Source organism: Ovis aries, chromosome 6, assembly GCF_016772045.2.
Source record: "Ovis aries strain OAR_USU_Benz2616 breed Rambouillet chromosome 6, ARS-UI_Ramb_v3.0, whole genome shotgun sequence".
NCBI lineage: Eukaryota > Metazoa > Chordata > Mammalia > Artiodactyla > Bovidae > Ovis > Ovis aries.
This window is the reverse complement of record NC_056059.1, coordinates 519,722-536,902: the sequence shown is the minus strand read 5'-3', so window position 1 is coordinate 536,902 and position 17,181 is coordinate 519,722. Positions and strand designations below refer to the sequence as shown.

The 17,181-nt window shown below is 36.1% G+C and overlaps 1 long non-coding RNA gene across 1 annotated transcript in view; it reads left to right on the top strand.

The window, feature by feature from the left end:
• Positions 1 to 813: 813 nt before the first annotated feature.
• Positions 814 to 17,181, top strand: part of LOC105613737 (uncharacterized) — an 81,153-nt gene continuing 64,785 nt past the window's right edge. Inside the window, exon 1 of the long non-coding RNA XR_006060085.2 lies at positions 814 to 1,079. This is a non-coding gene — a long non-coding RNA (uncharacterized LOC105613737). The remainder of the gene's footprint in view (positions 1,080 to 17,181) is intronic.

Here is a 17,181-nt window from a genome sequence, read left to right as displayed (position 1 = left end):
TAACTTCTAATGATTGCTCTAGGTTTTTATGCCTTTTATCAGCTTGAGGAAGATGCCTTCCACTCCTAACTTGCTGGGGACTTAGGTCATGGAAGTATTGTTGAGGAGTGAAGAGACTGAATAGAAATGCATGGAATATGGTCTGTGAGAGGGCCTCACATTTCTCCTGCTTTTTCAGACATCAGTGTGATATATCTGGTGTTTTGGGAAAGATCACAGACTCTCATTCACTGGGCATATGAATGTAGCAACTCCTTATAATAAATTCCTTCATTCAAAGGCCTCAGTGTGGGAACATTCAAAATTACTAGTCTTTTCAGAAGTGTTGCTCTTACTCTTTAATTCATTCATTCATGAATGCTTTTAAGGTAAATATATATATATATATATATATATATATATATATATATATATATATATATATACAAAATGAGTAAGGGAAAATAAAGGAAAGAGACTTCCTGGTGAAGTAAACAGCAAAACGGCTAATTTAAATGTGATGATAAAATCCAAGACAAGCTGACAACTAGCTGTAAAGTCCTATGATAAACAGTGGTTGTCAAGTTAATTGTTTGCCACACTCATATTTTTTCAGCCTGGCTTATCAGTAAAGAAGGCTGTAGAAACTGACCTGTGTTCAGGCGTGTCACTCCTATAAACCACCTGCTGAACCTCCAGTTCCTGTCAGCTGAGGGCTGTCTCTTCCTGCTCAGAGCTATATATGCAGTGGTATTTGCAGAAGGGTGTGAGAGAAAAAGTAAATAACTGAATTGCATACATACTATATCCTGCCTGTTTCCTTTTTGATACATCATAGGGTCCCCCCACCCCTTGGTATAGAGGAGGTACAGATTCTCCTTGGACAAATCCTAATCAAAATTTCAGCTAGCAGATTACTAAACTTTGCTTAATGAAGTGCCACCCAGACATGCCTGTGTTTTCACGTCCTGGCTGAGTTCAGCGAACTGTTTATTAATAGACTTGGCTTATCCCGTCCTGACCCCAAGACACTGAGGCCTCTGTCTGAACCAGGCTCATGAGTTTCTTCCTAGCCTCTCTCAGGAACTGGAGTGCTTCTGGTAAGTTTTTATAAAATCCTCGTATGTTTTCATGACAAAATGAAACTTTTTTGTTAGTCCATATTTACAAGTAGTATATTTCATCCCCATAATTATCAGATTCCATTGGTCTTTAGATTCATTCGTGTTCTTTTCTGGAGATTTCTTATTTAAGTGAAAGAAATATGGCTTAAAAGGTAGGGGAGAAATCTCCACTTTGTAGAATGCCCCTTCGGATTTTTTGTTTTTTCTTATTTGGTTTCTTTGTGCTAGGCTTTTCCCCTCAAATTAGAAGATATCTATTTTCACTTAGTTCCGAGGTGGAATTAAGTAAATTAAATGGAGTCACAAGACTTTGTTCAGTTCTCATACTTTCCCTGTGTTAAAATATGATGCTATATTTTGTTGAAAATAAAAAATGATTTTAAGAAAAATATTTCTGAGGAAAATAGTTAAATAATGATTCATTTTTAATTTAAAATAAAACAGATAAATAACGTTTCCTCCTGAATATTTCAAAAGGCTTTTTGTGATATAATTTCTGTTATAGAAATTTGTGACCAACATAATTTTGCTTAAGATATTCAAACAGCAATCAGGGATAAAATGTTATGGTATATGTCTCAAAATTCAGGTTGGATCAAACTTATGTTATTGCCTGTGTGTTGTGTGACAAAGTACAGAAAATTCATCCAGGCTATTACATTACATTATCAACAGTTAAAAACAAATTTTCTCTTGGATGCAATATTTAAAATCATACAAACACACAAAAAATGCTGCTTTTCATATCTACAATCCCAACCTAGAGTCATTTTTTTCTAGGACTTAGCAGCAAAGTCTCTTTATTATGAAAATTTTCAAACATAAAGGAAAAATGAAACAATTATACCTTGAATATCCAAATACCTACCATGCAAATACTAGTTAATATTCCCCTAGGATTTCCTGGTGGTCCAAATGTTAAGACTGCAAGCTTTCATTTCACAGGCATGGGTTCAATACCTGGTTGGGGAACTAAGATCCCACATGCCATGTGGTAAAAAAGAAAATGTATATATAATAAAATGATAAAAATAAAAACATTTTCCTATATTGGCTTCTGCACATACTATCCAATATCCACTATCTATCCATCAACTTACCTACTTTACTTTTTGATGGATTGTAAATTTCAATTTAACTTTTTCCTTGAGGTAAAATTCATGTGCAAGTATAATGCACAAATCTTTAGTATGCCATTTGATGAGTTTTGATAAATACATACATCCATGTAATCCAAGTCCCTGTCAATATATAGAAGATCACCATCACTCCAGATCTATAAAAATTCTTCCTCCCCCTGCTCAGTCAGTCCCTTACCCCATCCTAGAGTCAAATACACTTCGCTCCCTTCATGTAGTATACACCCATGATTCTATTTAGATTCATTTATGTTTTTGAGTGTATTAGTAAGTCATTTATTACTTTAATGTGAATAGTATCCCAAATGTATTTCAATGTATGTCCATGTCTTGTTTTTCTATTCTTTTTGTTGAACTTTATCCAGTTTGGAGCTATTATAAAAAAGCCTGGACATTCATAGATGTATCTTTATGGACATTCTTAGATGTATATTTCACTGAACATATATTTTTAGCCTCATGTGTTAACAACGAGGAATAAAATTGCTGAGTCATAATGTACTAAGAACTTTAGCTTTATGAGACACTATCAGAACTTTTCTGAAATGATTACATCATCTCATCTCCCTCACTTCAGTTATGTGACATCCTTGCTAATTTTGAGGTGGTCAGTCTTTTCAATTTTTGTTATTCGTGTGTTTATATAATGCTCTCATTGTGGTTTTATTTGCATTTACCTGATAAATAATGTTGTAAACATTTTCTGGGGATTAGTGGTCATTTGTACATATTCTTTTTTTGAGTGGTCATTTGTACATATTCCTTTATTGAATGTCTATTTCAATATTTGACTTATTATACACACACACACACACACACATATATATATATATATATATATGGTAGCTTGTCTTTTATGATTGAGTTGGAGGAATTCTTTTAAGTATATATTCCAGCTGCAAGTTCTGGGTCAGTTATTACTATGCAGATATTTTCTCCCAGTCTGTGGCTTGCTTATTAATTTTCTTAAATGTGTAGCTTGATGAGCACTAGTTTTAAATTTGGTTGAAGCCTAATTCCAACAAAGATCTAGTCAAGGCTATGTTTTTTACAGTGGCCATATATGGACGTGAGAGTTGGATTATGAAGAAAGCTGAGTGCCAAAGAATTGATGCTTTTGAACTGTGGTGTTGGAGAAGACTCTTGAGAGTCCCTTGGACCGCAAGGAGGTCCAACTAGTCCATTCTAAAGGAGATCAGTCGTGGATGTTCTTTGGAAGGACTGATGTTGAAGTTGAAACTCCAATAGTTTGGTGACCTCATGCGAAGAGTTGACCCATTGGAAAAGACTTTGATGCTGGAGGGGATTGGAGGCAGGAGGAGATAGGGACGACAGAGGATGAGATGGTTGGATGGCATCACTGATTTGGTGGATGTGAGTCTGAATGAACACCAGGAATTGGTGATGGACAGGGAGGCCATAGTTGAGTTTAGTTCAGTCACTCAGTCGTGTCCCACTCTTTGCAAACCCATGAATCGCAGCACGCCAAGCCTCCTTGTCCATCACCAACTCCTGGAGTTCATTCAGACTAACATCCATCGGGTCACTGATGCCATCCATCCATCTCATCCTCTGTGGTACCCTTCTCCTCCTGCCCCCAATCCCTCCCAGCATCAGAGACTTTTCAAATGAGTCAACACTTCGCATGAGGTGGCCAACGTACTGGAGTTTCAGCTTTGGCATTGTTACTTACAAAGAAATCCCAGGGCTGATCTCTTTCAGAATGGACTGGTTGGATCTCCTTGCAGTCCAAGGGACTCTCAAGAGTCTTCTTCAACACCACTGTTCAAAAGCATCAATTCTATGGCACTCAGCTTTCTTCACAGTCCAACTCTCACATCCATACTGACCACAGGAAAAACCATAGCCTTGACTACATGGACCTTAGTAGGCAAAGTAATGTCTCTGCTTTTGAATATACTATCTAGTTTGGTCATAACTTTTCTGCCAAGGAGTAAGTGTCTTTTAATTTCATGGCTGCAATCACCATCTGCAGTAATTTTGGAGCCCCCCAAAAATAAAATCTGACAATGTTTCCACTGTTTCCTCATCTATTTCCCATGAAGTGATGGGACCAGATGCCATGATCTTCGTTTTCTGAATGTTGAGGTTTAGGCGAACTTGTTCACTCTCCACTTTCACTTTCATCAAGAGGCTACTTAGTTCCTCTTCACTTTCTGCCATAAGGGTGGTGTCATCTGCATATCTGAGGTTATTGATATTTCCCCTGGCAATCTTGATTCCAGCTTGTGTTTCTTCCAGTCCAGTGTTTCTCAAGATGTACTCTACATATAAGTTAAATAAGCAGGGTGACAATATACAGCCTTGACGTACTCCCTTTCCTAATTGGAACCAATCTGTTGTTCCATGTCCACTTCTAACTGCTGCTTCCTGACCTGCATACAGATTTCTCAAGAAGTAGGTCAGGTGGTCTGGTATTCCCATCTCTTTCAGAATTTTTCACAGTTTATTGTGATCCACACAGTCAAAGGCTTTGGCACAGTCAATAAAGCAGAAATAGATGTTTTTCTGGAACTCTCTTGCTTTTTCCATGATCCAGCAGATGTTGGCAATTTGATCTCTGGTTCCTCTGCCTTTTCTAAAACCAACTTGAACATCAGGAAGTTCACGGTTCATGTATTGCTGAAGCCTAGCTTGGAGAATTTTGAGCATTACTTTACTAGCGTGTGAGATGGAGTGCAATTGTGCAGTAGTTTGAACATTCTTTGGCATTGCCTTTCTTTGGGATTGGAGTGAAAACTGAACTTTTCCAGTCCTGTGGCCATTACTGAGTTTTCCAAATTTGCTGGCATATTGAGTGCAGCACTTTCACAGCATCATCTTTCAGGATTTAAAATAGCTCAAGTGGAATTCCATCACCTCCACTAGCTTTGTTCGTAGCGATGCTTTCCATGGCCCTCTTGTCTGGCTCTAGGTGAGTGATCACACCATCATGATTATCTGGGTCGTGAAGATCTTTTTTCTACAGTTCTTCTGTCACGAACCTCTGTCCATAGTTCATCAGGCACTCTATCTATCAGATTTAGGCCCTTAAATCTATTTCTCACTTCCACTGTATAATCATAAGGGATTTGATTTACATCATACCTGAATGGTTTAGCGATTTTCCCTACTTTCTTCAATTTGAGTCTGAATTTGGTAACAAGCAGCTCATGATCTGAGCCACAGTCAGCTCCTGGTCTTGTTTTTGTTGACTGTATAGAGCTTCTCCATCTTTGGCTGCAAAGAATATAATCAATCTGATTTTGGTGTTGACCATCTGGTGATGTCCATGTGTAGAGTCTTCTCCTGTGTTGTTGGAAGTGGGTGTTTGCTATGACCAGTGCATTTTCTTTTAGTCTTTGCCCAGACATGCTGCGGTTCATGGAATTTCAAAGAGGCGGACACGACTGAGTGACTGAACTGAACTGACTGAAGCCTCATTACCTATATTTTGTATGGTTATTGCTACCATGTGAGATATATATATATATATATATATATATATATATATATATATATATATATTTAATTCCCATGTTTCCAAGGCACTGGTCTATCTTTTCTCCCCTTAGAAGCCTTATAATTTTACTTTTTAGATTTATTTTTATTGAGGTAGCATCAGTTTATATCATTATACATTTCATGTGTATAGTATTATATTTCTACTTCTGCATATCCCACAGTGTGTTTACCACCATAAATTTAATTTCCATCTGTCACCATAAAGTGAAACTTTTGGCCCTTTAGATCCCCCCTCCGTCTACCCCTTTGGTAACTACTACTGTGTTTGTTTTTGCTTGGTTCATTTATTTTGGTTTGTTTGTTTAATTCCATATATGCATGAAATCATACACTGTTTGTCTTCCTCCATCAGAGGAAGGTCCATCTATGTTGTAACAAATATCAAGATTTCATCTTTTTATGGCTGAATAATATTCCATTCTGTGCATATATATATATATATATGTATATATATATATATAAAATATCTTCTTTATCCATTCATCTGTTGATGGACAATTAACTTTCCATATCTTGGCAATAATACTACTATGAACATTGGGGTGCATGTATCTTTTTGAATTAGCACTTTCACATTACTGTATAAATAACTGGAAGTGAGGTAACTGGATCATATAGTAGTTCTTTTTTTTCTTTGAGTCATTTCCATATGATTCTCCACAGTTACTACACTGATTTACAATGCCACAAACAGTTCACAAGAATTCCCTTTTCTCCACATCCTTATCAGCACCTGTTCTTATCTTTTTGATAGTAGACATTCTAACAGGGATGAGATTCTATCTCATTATGGTTTTGATTTGAATTTCCCTGCTATTGAAAACCTTCTCATGTATCTATTTGTCATCTGCATGTCTCTTTTGGAAAAACATCTATTCAGTGTCTCTGCCTATTTTTTTTTCTCTCTTTTTAAAACAAATTTATTTATTTTAATTGGAGGTTAATTACTTTACATTATTGTATTGATTTTGCCATACATAAACATGAATCTGCCACAGGTATACACGTGTTCCCCCTCCTGAACCCCTCTCCCTCCTCCCTCCCCATACCATCCCTCTGGGTCATCTCAGTGCACAAGCCCCAAGCATCCCATATCACGCATCGAGCCTGGACTGGCGATTCGTTTCCTATATGATATTATACGTGTTTCAATGCCATTCTCCCAAATTATCCCACCCTCTCCCTCTCCCACAGAGTCCAAAAGACTGTTCTATACATCTGTGTCTCTTTTGTTGTCTCTGATACAGGGTTATCGTTACCATCTTTCTAAATTCCATATATATGCATTAGTATACTATATTGGTGTTTTTTTTTTTTTTTCTTTGTGGCTTGCTTCACTCTGTATAATAGGCTCCAATTTCACCCACCTCATTGGAATTGATTCAAATTGGGTTGAATTTTTTGTTGTTGAATGAGTTCTTGTATATTTTGGATTTTAATTTCTTAACATATATACTGTTTGAAAGTATCTTCTCCCATTTCATACATTATTTTGCTGCTGCTGTTGATGGCATTTTTTGATGTACAAAAGCTTTTTAGTTTGATGTAGTCCCATTAGTTTATTTTTACTTTTGCTTCCCTTGCCTGAGGACATGCATCTAGAAAGACATTGCTAAGACTGGTGTCAAAGAGAATGTTGTCCAAGTTTTCTTCTAGGAGTTTTCTGGTTTCTGAAGAAGGAAATGGCAGTCCACTCCAGTATTCTTGCCTGGAAAATCCCATGGACAGAGGAGCCTGGCAGCCTACAGTCCAAGTGGTCACAAAGAGTTGAACATGACTGAGAGATTTCACTTTCTGGATTCAAGTCTTAGCTTCAAATCTTTAATCCATTTTGAGTTGACTTTTGTGTATGGTGTGAGATAGTGAGTGATCTGATTTCTTTCTTTCTTTCTTTTTTTTTTTTTTTTTGGCATGTGGCTCTTGTTTTCCTAATACCATTTATTGAAGGATTGTCTTTTTACCAAGGACTATCTTTTCTCCTTTGTGAAAAATTAATTACCTGTAAACACATGGGTTTATTTCTGGCTCTCAATTCTGTTCCACTGATCTATGTATCTGTTTTTCTGCCAAAGTGATGTTATTTTAATATTATTTATTAAATTTATTATTAATAATATTAGATAACTATATATTGTATAATTTGTTATTAATGTTATTTTGTGATATAGTTTGAAATAAAGGACTGTGATACCTCCAGCTTTGTTTCCCCCCCAGCTCAGGAGTGCTTTGGCTAATCAGTCGTTTATTATTCCATAAAAATTTTAGAATTTCTTGTTCTTTTTCTGTGAAAAATGCCATTGCAATTTTGAAAAGGATTGTATTGAATCAATCGATAGCTTTAGGTAATACAGACATTTTAACAACACTAATTTTTCTGATTAATGAGTGTGGGTTTGCATGCTAAGTCACTTCAGTAGTGTCTGACTCTTTGCAAACCTATAACTGTAGCCCACCAGGCTCCTCTGCCCATGGGATTCTCTAGGCAAGAATACTGGAGTGGGTTTCAATGTGCTCCTCTGGGGGATCTTCCCAATTCAGGAATCAAACCTATGTCTCTTATGTCTCCTGTATTGGCAGGCAGTTTTTTTACCACTAGTGCCTCCTGGGAAGTTTCAATTCATGATTATGAGATATACATGTGTATCTTTCCATTTACTTGTGTCTTCAATGTCTTTCAGCAATGTCTTATAATTCTCAGCATATAGGTCTTTCATTTCCTTGGATAGATTTATTCCTTGGCATTTTATTCTTTCTGTTACAATTGTAAGTTTGTCCCCTTATTTCTCTTTTTCTTAGTTCATTGTTAGTGCAAAGTTTTGCATCTTGAAACTTACTTCTTCTTTTCCATATTGGACACCTTTCACTTCTTTTCCTTGCCTAATTGCTCTGGCTAGGATTTCCAATACTATGTTAAATAGGAGTAGCAAAAAATTATATCCTTGTCTTATTCATGACTGTAGTTCAGTTCATTCGCTCAGTCATGTCTGACTCTTTGCGACCCCATGAACTTCAGCACGTCAGGACTCCCTGTATATCACCAACTCCCAGAGTCCACCCAAAACCATGTCCATTGAGTCAGTGATGCCCTGCAACCATCTCATCTTCTGTGGTCCCCTTCTCCTCCTACCCTCAATCTTTGCCAACATCATGGTCTTTTCCAATGAGTCAACTCTTCGCATCAGCTGGCCAAAGTATTAGAGTTTCAGCCTCAACATCAGCCCTTCCAATGAACACTCAGGACTGATCTCCTTTAGGATGGACTGGTTGGATCTCCTTGCAGCCCAAGGGACTCTTAAGAATCTTCTCCAACATCACAGTTCAAAAGCATCACTTCTTCAGTGCTCAGCTTTCTTTATAGTCCAACTCTCACCACCATATATGACCACTGGAAAAACGATAGCCTTGAGTAGATGGATCTTTGTTGACAAAGTAATGTCTTTGCTTTTTAATATGCTATCTAGTTTGATCATAATTTTTCTTCCAAGGAGTAAGTATCTTTTAATTTCATGGCTGCAATCACCATCTGCAGTGATTTTGGAGCTACAAAAAATAAAGTCAGCCACTGTTTCCCCATCTATTTACCATGAAGTGATGGGACCAGAATGCCATGATCTTAGTTTTCTGAATGTTGAGCTTTAAGCCAACTTTTTCACTCTCCTCTTTCACTTTCATCAAGAGGTTCTTTTTCACTTTGTCATAAAGGTGGTTTCATCTGCATATCTATGGTTGCTAATACTTCTCTCAGCTTTTGCTTCCTCCAGCCAAGCATTTCTCATGATGTACTCTTCATATAAATTAAATAAGCAGGTGACAATATACAGCCTTGACGTACTCCTTTTCCTATTTGGAACCAGTCTGTTGTTCCATGTCCAGTTCTAACTGTTGCTTCCTCACCTGCATACAGGTTTCTCAAAAGGCAGTTCAGGTGGTCTGGTATTTCCATCTCTTTCAGAATTTTCCACAGTTTATTGTGATACACAGTCAAAGGCTTTGGCATAGTCAACAAAGCAGAAATAGATGTTTTTCTGGAACTCTCTTGCTTTTTTGATGATCTAGTGGATGTTGGCAATTAATCTCTGGTTCCTCTGACTTTTCTAAAACCAGCTTGAACATCAGGGAGTTCACAGTTCACATATTGTTGAAGCCTAGCTTGGAGAATTTTGAGCATTACTTTACTAGCGTGTGAGATGAGTGCAATTGTGTGGTAGTTTGAGCACTCTTTGGCATTGCCTTTCTTCAGGATTGGAATAAAAACTGAAATTTTCCAGTCCTATGGCCATTGCTGAGTTTTCCAAATTTGCTGGCATATTGGGTGCAGCACTTTCACAGCATCATCTTTCAGGATTTGAAATAGCTCAACTGGAATTCCATCACCTATACTAGCTGTGTTCGTAGTGATGCTTCCTAAGGCCCACTTGACTTCACATTCCAAGATTTCTGGCTCTAAATGAGTGATAACACCATCGTTAATATCTGGGTTGTGAAGATCTTTTTTGTACAGTTCTTCTAAGTATTCTTGCCACCTCTTCTTAATAGCTTCTGCTTCTGTTAGGTCCATGCCATTTCTGCCCTTTATCAAGCCCATCTTTACATGAAATATTCCCTTGGTATCTCTAATTTTCTAGTCTTTCTATTTTATCTCTCTAGTCTTTGCCATTCTATTATTTTTTTCTATTTCTTTGCATTGATCATTGAGGAAGGCTTTCTTATTTCTCATAAGTTCATAACTGTAGAACTAATATTTTCAGCTTTTTACTATTGAATATGCTGTTAGTTGTGAGTTTGTCATATGTGACCTCTATTATGTCAAGATATGGTTATTTCCATACTCACTTAATTGAGAAATTTTATCATAAATCAGTGCTGAATCTTGTCAAATGCTTTTTTTTTTCACCTGTTGAGATTATCATGTGATTTTCATCCTTCAGTTTATCAATGTTATGTATCACAATGATTGTTTTGTGGTTGTTAAACCATTCCTGCATCCCTGGAATAAATCCTGCTTGATCATGTTTTAGCGATCTTTTAATATATCATTGTATTTGGTTCGCTAATAATTTGTTTGTCAAAACTATTGGCTTTTAATTTTCTTTTGTGTGTTTGTGCTTTCTTCGTCTGGTTTTGATGTTAGGTTGATGTTAGCCTCATAGATATGTTAAGTGTTCCTTTCTATTCAATTTTTGGAATTGGCTTGAGGCAAATAGGTTTTAAATCTTCTCTGAATGCTTGGTAAAATTCATCTATGAAGATTTCTGGTCCTGGACTTTTGTTTCTTGAGATCTTTTGGTTTTATTACTGTTTCAATCTCAATAGTGATCAATCTATTTAAGTTTTCTGTTTCTTCATGATTCATTCTTAGAAGGTTGTAATATTCTGAGAATTTGTCCATTTCTTCTGATTTCTCTATTTTATTGTATTTCTGTAGTATCCATTGTTATTTATCCTCTTTAATTTATTAGAACCTTCTCTTTTTTTCTTAATTAGTCTAGCTAAGGGTGTCAATTTTGTATGTCTTTTCAAAGAACTAGTTCTTAGCTTCATTGATTTTTTTATATTGTCTTCTTAGTCTCTCTTTTATTTATTTGCAGTCTGATTTTTATTATTCCCTTTGGGCTTTATTTTTTCTTATCATTCTAGTTCCTTTAGGTGTTTGTTTGAAATGCTTCTTGTTTCTTGAGGTAGGCTTGTATTGCTTTAAACTTCTCTCTCAGTCCTTCTTTTGCTATAGCCTATAGATTTTGGTATGATGTATTTTGATTTGTCTTTAGGTAACTTTTCATGTCTCCTGTAATTTCTTCATTGACCCAATAGTTGTTCAGTAACATATTGTTTAGCCTTCACATGTTTGTGTTTTTTCCAGTTTTATTATTGTAGTTGGTTTCTAAACTCATACATTGTGATCAGAAATATGCTTGATGTGATTTAAATCTCCTTAAATACATCAAGATTTGTTTTCTGTTTCAAAATGGTCTATCCTTAAGAAAGTTCCATATGCATTTCAGAAGAATGTGTGTTCTGCTGTATTTGAATGGGATGCTCTCTACATTTTTATTAAATCCTCTGGTCTAGTAATTTATTTAAGGTTTCTATTTCCTTGATTTTTTTTATGATTTGATCTAGTCATTAACATAAGTGGAATGAAATAAGTGAAGGAAAAAGAAGTGGGAGAAAAAGTCACAGACCCAAGGGGAATCAGATTGTGTAAAGTCTTCTAAGAGGCCATTTTAAGAATATTAGTTTTCAGTCTGAGTGGAGTAGGAAGTTATAGTAGAATTTTGAGCAGATAAGTGTAGTATGACACATTTTTAACACTGTTTTCAGAAAAGACTTAAGAAAAATAAGGGAAGAATGTGAGAGATCAGTTAGAAGACTATTTTTTTAACTAAATAAGAGCTAAGAGTGCCTCAAATCAGAGTGGTTGCAACAGAAATGACAGAATTCAAAAAATACTTTCAAGATAAATCCAACAAGATTTCTTGATGGAAGAAAATTAAGATGACATCAAGAATTTAGTTAAGAGTGACCAGAGGATGAGTTGTTATAAAGTGAGAAAGGAAATATTAAGAATGGAAATGTTAGGAGTAAGATGAAACTGAAATTCAGTTTTGAACATGTTATATTTGAGAAATGGTATACAAAACGTCAAGATTGAATGAGAATATAATGATTGAATGAACAGAATTTAAGTTCCTCACAACTTAGAAGTATTGTTATTACATATTTGGTCTAAATGCAATTGTTCAGTTATGATAAGTTTTTATCATTATCTTAAGCCAAAGGGTTAAAATGTCTCGGTTACTTTCCTGTGCATTTAAAGATACATCATATTTTCATGTACAACTCTTCATAAAAAGTTGCAGAATTTGCTAGTAACTGAGCTTCATGTCATAGTATAACTTTATCAGAGAAATATTGTGACTGTTACTAATACAGAGAAATAAACTAAAAATATCAGTTTATGAGGTCCATGTGACAAATTAAATGGTTTCCTTAACTTTCATTCTTCACATGATCATCTTATCTTTATTGTTAAGCCATCATCCTTATCACAAATTATTTATAAACTACGTTTGAGCTTTTCAAAGTATCATGTAGTTTTACAAAGGTAATTATGAAGATAGGAAAAATTTCTGCCCTTTGGAATATAGCACTCTAGACATCATAGCTTTGATTCATACCAAAAAAAAAAAAAAAAAAAAAAAGGTCAATTACTCATGCTGATATTAGGATCTCCAGTTGCAGAGAGTGAGGTGGGTAAGATTATGTTGTTATCTTTAGCCCATCACAGTTCTATCTGAGATGTGACAGGCAACTTCTACCCTGGATAGTAGATTCAATTTAATGAAATACCATGTGCTTAGTCTAGTCTTTCACTTCCAGGGTAATAAGAAGTGCTAAAATGAAGGAGGAGAATATGTGAGAGAGCCATGCTACCTGACCCAGGTTTCCTCATTCTTGACACTTTCACAGCACACACTCTGCAAGGCTGAGGAGTCATGAAATGGGAAACCATATCTGACTTTAAACAGAAATTTCCCAGTGTGAAACTTAGGTTTGTGAAGTGGTTGTAAATATGTCTGCCTTAAAATATCAATAAGCATGCAAAAACAGGATAGCCCCTGGAAAGTTTTAGGGAATCCAAAGACTGATAATACACATCAAATAACAACCTGAATACAAGGCATTGGAAGTATAGGTATGGTGTTCTAAATAAAACCTTTTCCTACTTTAACAAATATACAATACAACCAAAATAATTGAACAAATGTCAAATTCAACCAAAAAGATTGAAACTATTCAACAGCACCTGATCAGAGCTCACAATACTGCCCTAAAACAAGATATAAAATATTTGCTTATATGTAGTGAACAATGCATCTAAACCCTATCAGGTTGAAACTTACTCAGTTGTGGGTAGTTTCATTTCTGCACTGCCTAGAAGAGTGAAGTACTTTGAAAAATAGGGAAAGAAGAAAAGCTAAATATATCTACATTCATGCTCTTAGGCAAAAACAGAGTTCAAATGTCCTTGAGCTGAAAAGACTTTAGAGATCTATGATTTTTCAATCAGAAAAGGATTCTGATCAGTTCTGCTTAGGGGATGAATATCCAGCTAGACATAAAAGGGCAAAAAAAAAAAAAAAAAAAAAGAAAGAAAGTTAATATTTTTAGTTTGAACTTGAGTTGAATACAGTATATATACTCTTAGATGGGAAAAAGAAACCTTAAGAAATCCACACCTTAGAGAAATACAAATTTGGTAATATTGCTTTTAACAGTATAAAGTCTAAATAATTCACTGAGAATATAAAACTAAGAACACATCCCCTTCCATGATTTTTCTTTCTCCTTATTTTTATTTTCCAACTTCTCAAATATAAATTTGACTTTCACAAAAATTAAATGTTTTTTTCAAATCAGTCTTTAAAAACCCAGAGAGCAATATTATGTAAATTTAAAAACCGGTAAATACATGAGAAGGGATGAGAACAATCTCTTTTAAATATGTAGCTAAAAGTTGGGAATTTAAAAAGATGGACCAAATAGAGACATGGATTAAAATTGAAGGCATTATTTTTTGTAAAGAATACAATTGAAAAGGCAAATTAATTTCAGCAAGGGGAACATATTTTAATGACTAATTTATTGAGCACCCACCAAACACAAGGAATTATTCAAGGTGATGTATCTCATACAATCCTGCATAAAACTCGAAAAATATGGATACCTAAATCTATAGATTAACCAAATCCAATAGTAACAGTTTGCTCTTATGGAGTAAAGAACTTTTCTCCAATCAGTGTTTTCACCAAAGATTTAAGTACAGGCATAAAATACCCACTCATTGAACTTGTAGGTGACATAAAGCTGAAAGAATCTGCAACTAGGTGTGATGGTAAAAGAAGGATCCAAAAAAGCCTTAGACAGGTAGGACAGATGAATTTAATCTAATAATATGAAATATGGTGGGAAGATCCCCTGGAGAAGGGAAAAGCTACCCACTCCAGTATTCTGGCCTGGAAAATTCCATGGACAGTATAGTTCATGGGGTTGCAAAGAGTCAGACACGACTGAGTGACATTCACTTCACTTTCATAGTGGGTAAAATATTGAGGACCTGTTGCCCTAATGGTCCTGGAGCCACTGAGGAGAAAGAAGAAAGAACACAAAATCTGATGCAATGGGTCAGGGAACCTGCAGCCTCTATGGGACTGAGGTGCAGAGTACACGTTGAGACCAGCTTTTATTCCTAATTGCAGACTACAAGACTTTCTCAGATCTTGTCTTTCTCAAGACACATCCTGTGTTAATCACAAACCCTAAATGTCTTGGACTACACTGACATAGCAAACTGGTCATAGCAAACACCCTCTTCCAACAATACAAGGGAAGACTCTAAACATGGACATCACTAGTAAATATCAAAATCAAATTGATTATATCCTTTGCAGCCAAAGATGGAGAAGCTCTATGCAATCAGCAAAAACAAGACCAGGAGATGACTGTGGCTCAGATCACGAACTCCTTATTGCCAAATTCAGACTTAAATTGAAAAACATGAGGAAAACCACAAGACCATTGAGATATGACCTAAATCAAATCCTTTATGATTATACAGTGGAAGTGAGAAATAGATTTAAGGGACTAGATCTGAGAGACAGAGTGCCTGATGAACTATGAATGGAGGTTCGTGACATTGTACAGAAGACAGGGATCAAGACCATCCCCAAGAGGAAGAAATGGAAAAAAGCAAAATGGATGTCTGAGGAGGCCTTACAAGTAGCTGTGAAAAGAATAGAAGTGAAAAGCAAAGGAGAAAAGGAAAGATATACCCATTTGAAGGCAGAGTTCCAAAGAATAGCAAGGAGAGATAAGAAAGCGTTCCTCAGTGACCAATGCAAAGAAATAGAGGAAAACAACAGAATAGGAAATAATAGAGATCTCTTCAAGAAAATTAGAGATACCAAGGGAACATTTCATGCAAAGATGGGCTCGATAAAGAACAGAAAAGATATGAACCTAACAGAAGCAGAAGATATTAAGAAGAGGTGGCAAGAATACACAGAAGTATTGTACAAAAAAAGATCTTCATGACTCAGATAATCTCGATAGGGTGATCACTCACCTAGAGCCAGACATCCTGGAATGGAAAGTCAAGTGGGCCTAAGGAAGCATCACAACCAACAAAGCTAATATAGGTGATGGAATTCCAGTTGAGCTATTTCAAATCCTGAAAGATGATGCTGTGAAAGTGCTGCGCTTAATATGCCAGCAAGTTTGGAAAACTCAGCAGTGGCCACAGGACCAGAAAAGTTCAGTTTTCATTCCAATCCTAAAGAAAGGCAATGCCAAAGAGTGCTCAAACTACCACACAATTGCACTCATCTCACACGCTAGTAAAGTAATGCTCAAAATTCTCCAAGTCAGGCTTCAGCAATATGTGAACCATGAACTTCCTGATGTTCAAGCTGGTTTTAGAAAAGTCAGAGGAACCAGAGATCAAATTGCCAACATCCGCTGGATCATGGGAAAAGCAAGAGAGTTTCAGCAAAACATCTATTTCTGCTTTATTGACTCTGCCAAAGCCTTTGACTGTATGGATCACAATAAACTGTGGAAAATTCTGAAAGAGATGGAAATACCAGACCATCTGACTTTCCTCTTGAGAAATCTGTATGCAGGTGAGGAAGCAAAAGTTAGAACTGGACATGGAAAAACAGACTGGTTCCAAATAGGAAAAGCAGTACGTCACAGCTGTATATTGTTACCCTGCTTATTTAATTTATGTGCACAGTACATCATGAGAAACGACTGGCTGGAGGAAGCACAATCTGGAATCAAGATTGCCGGGAGAAATACAATAAGCTCAGATATGCAGATGACACCACCCTTATGGCAGAAAGTGAAGAAGAACTAAAGAGCCTCTTGATGAAAGTGAAAGTGGAGAGTGCAAAAGTTAACTTAAGTCGCAACATTCAGAAAACGAAGATCATGGCATCTGGTCCCATCACTTCATGGCAAATAGATGGGGAAACAGTGGAAACAGGAGCTGACTTAATTTTTTGGGGCTCCAAAATCACTGCAGATGGTTGCAGCCATGAAATTAATAGACACTTACTCCTTGAAAAGAAAGTTATGACCAACCTAGACAGCATATTAAAAAACAGAGACATTAGTTTGCCAACAAATGTCCGTCTAGTCAAGGCTATGGTTTTTCCAGTAGTCATGTATGGATGTGAAAGTTGGACAGTGAAGAAAGCTGAGCACCGAACAATTGATGCTTTTGAACTGTAGTGTTGGAGAAGACTCTTGAGAGTCCCTTGGACTGCAAGGAGATCCAACCAGTCCATCCTAAAGGAGATCAGTCCTGGGTGTTCATTGGAAGGACTGATGTTGAAGCTGAAACTCCAATA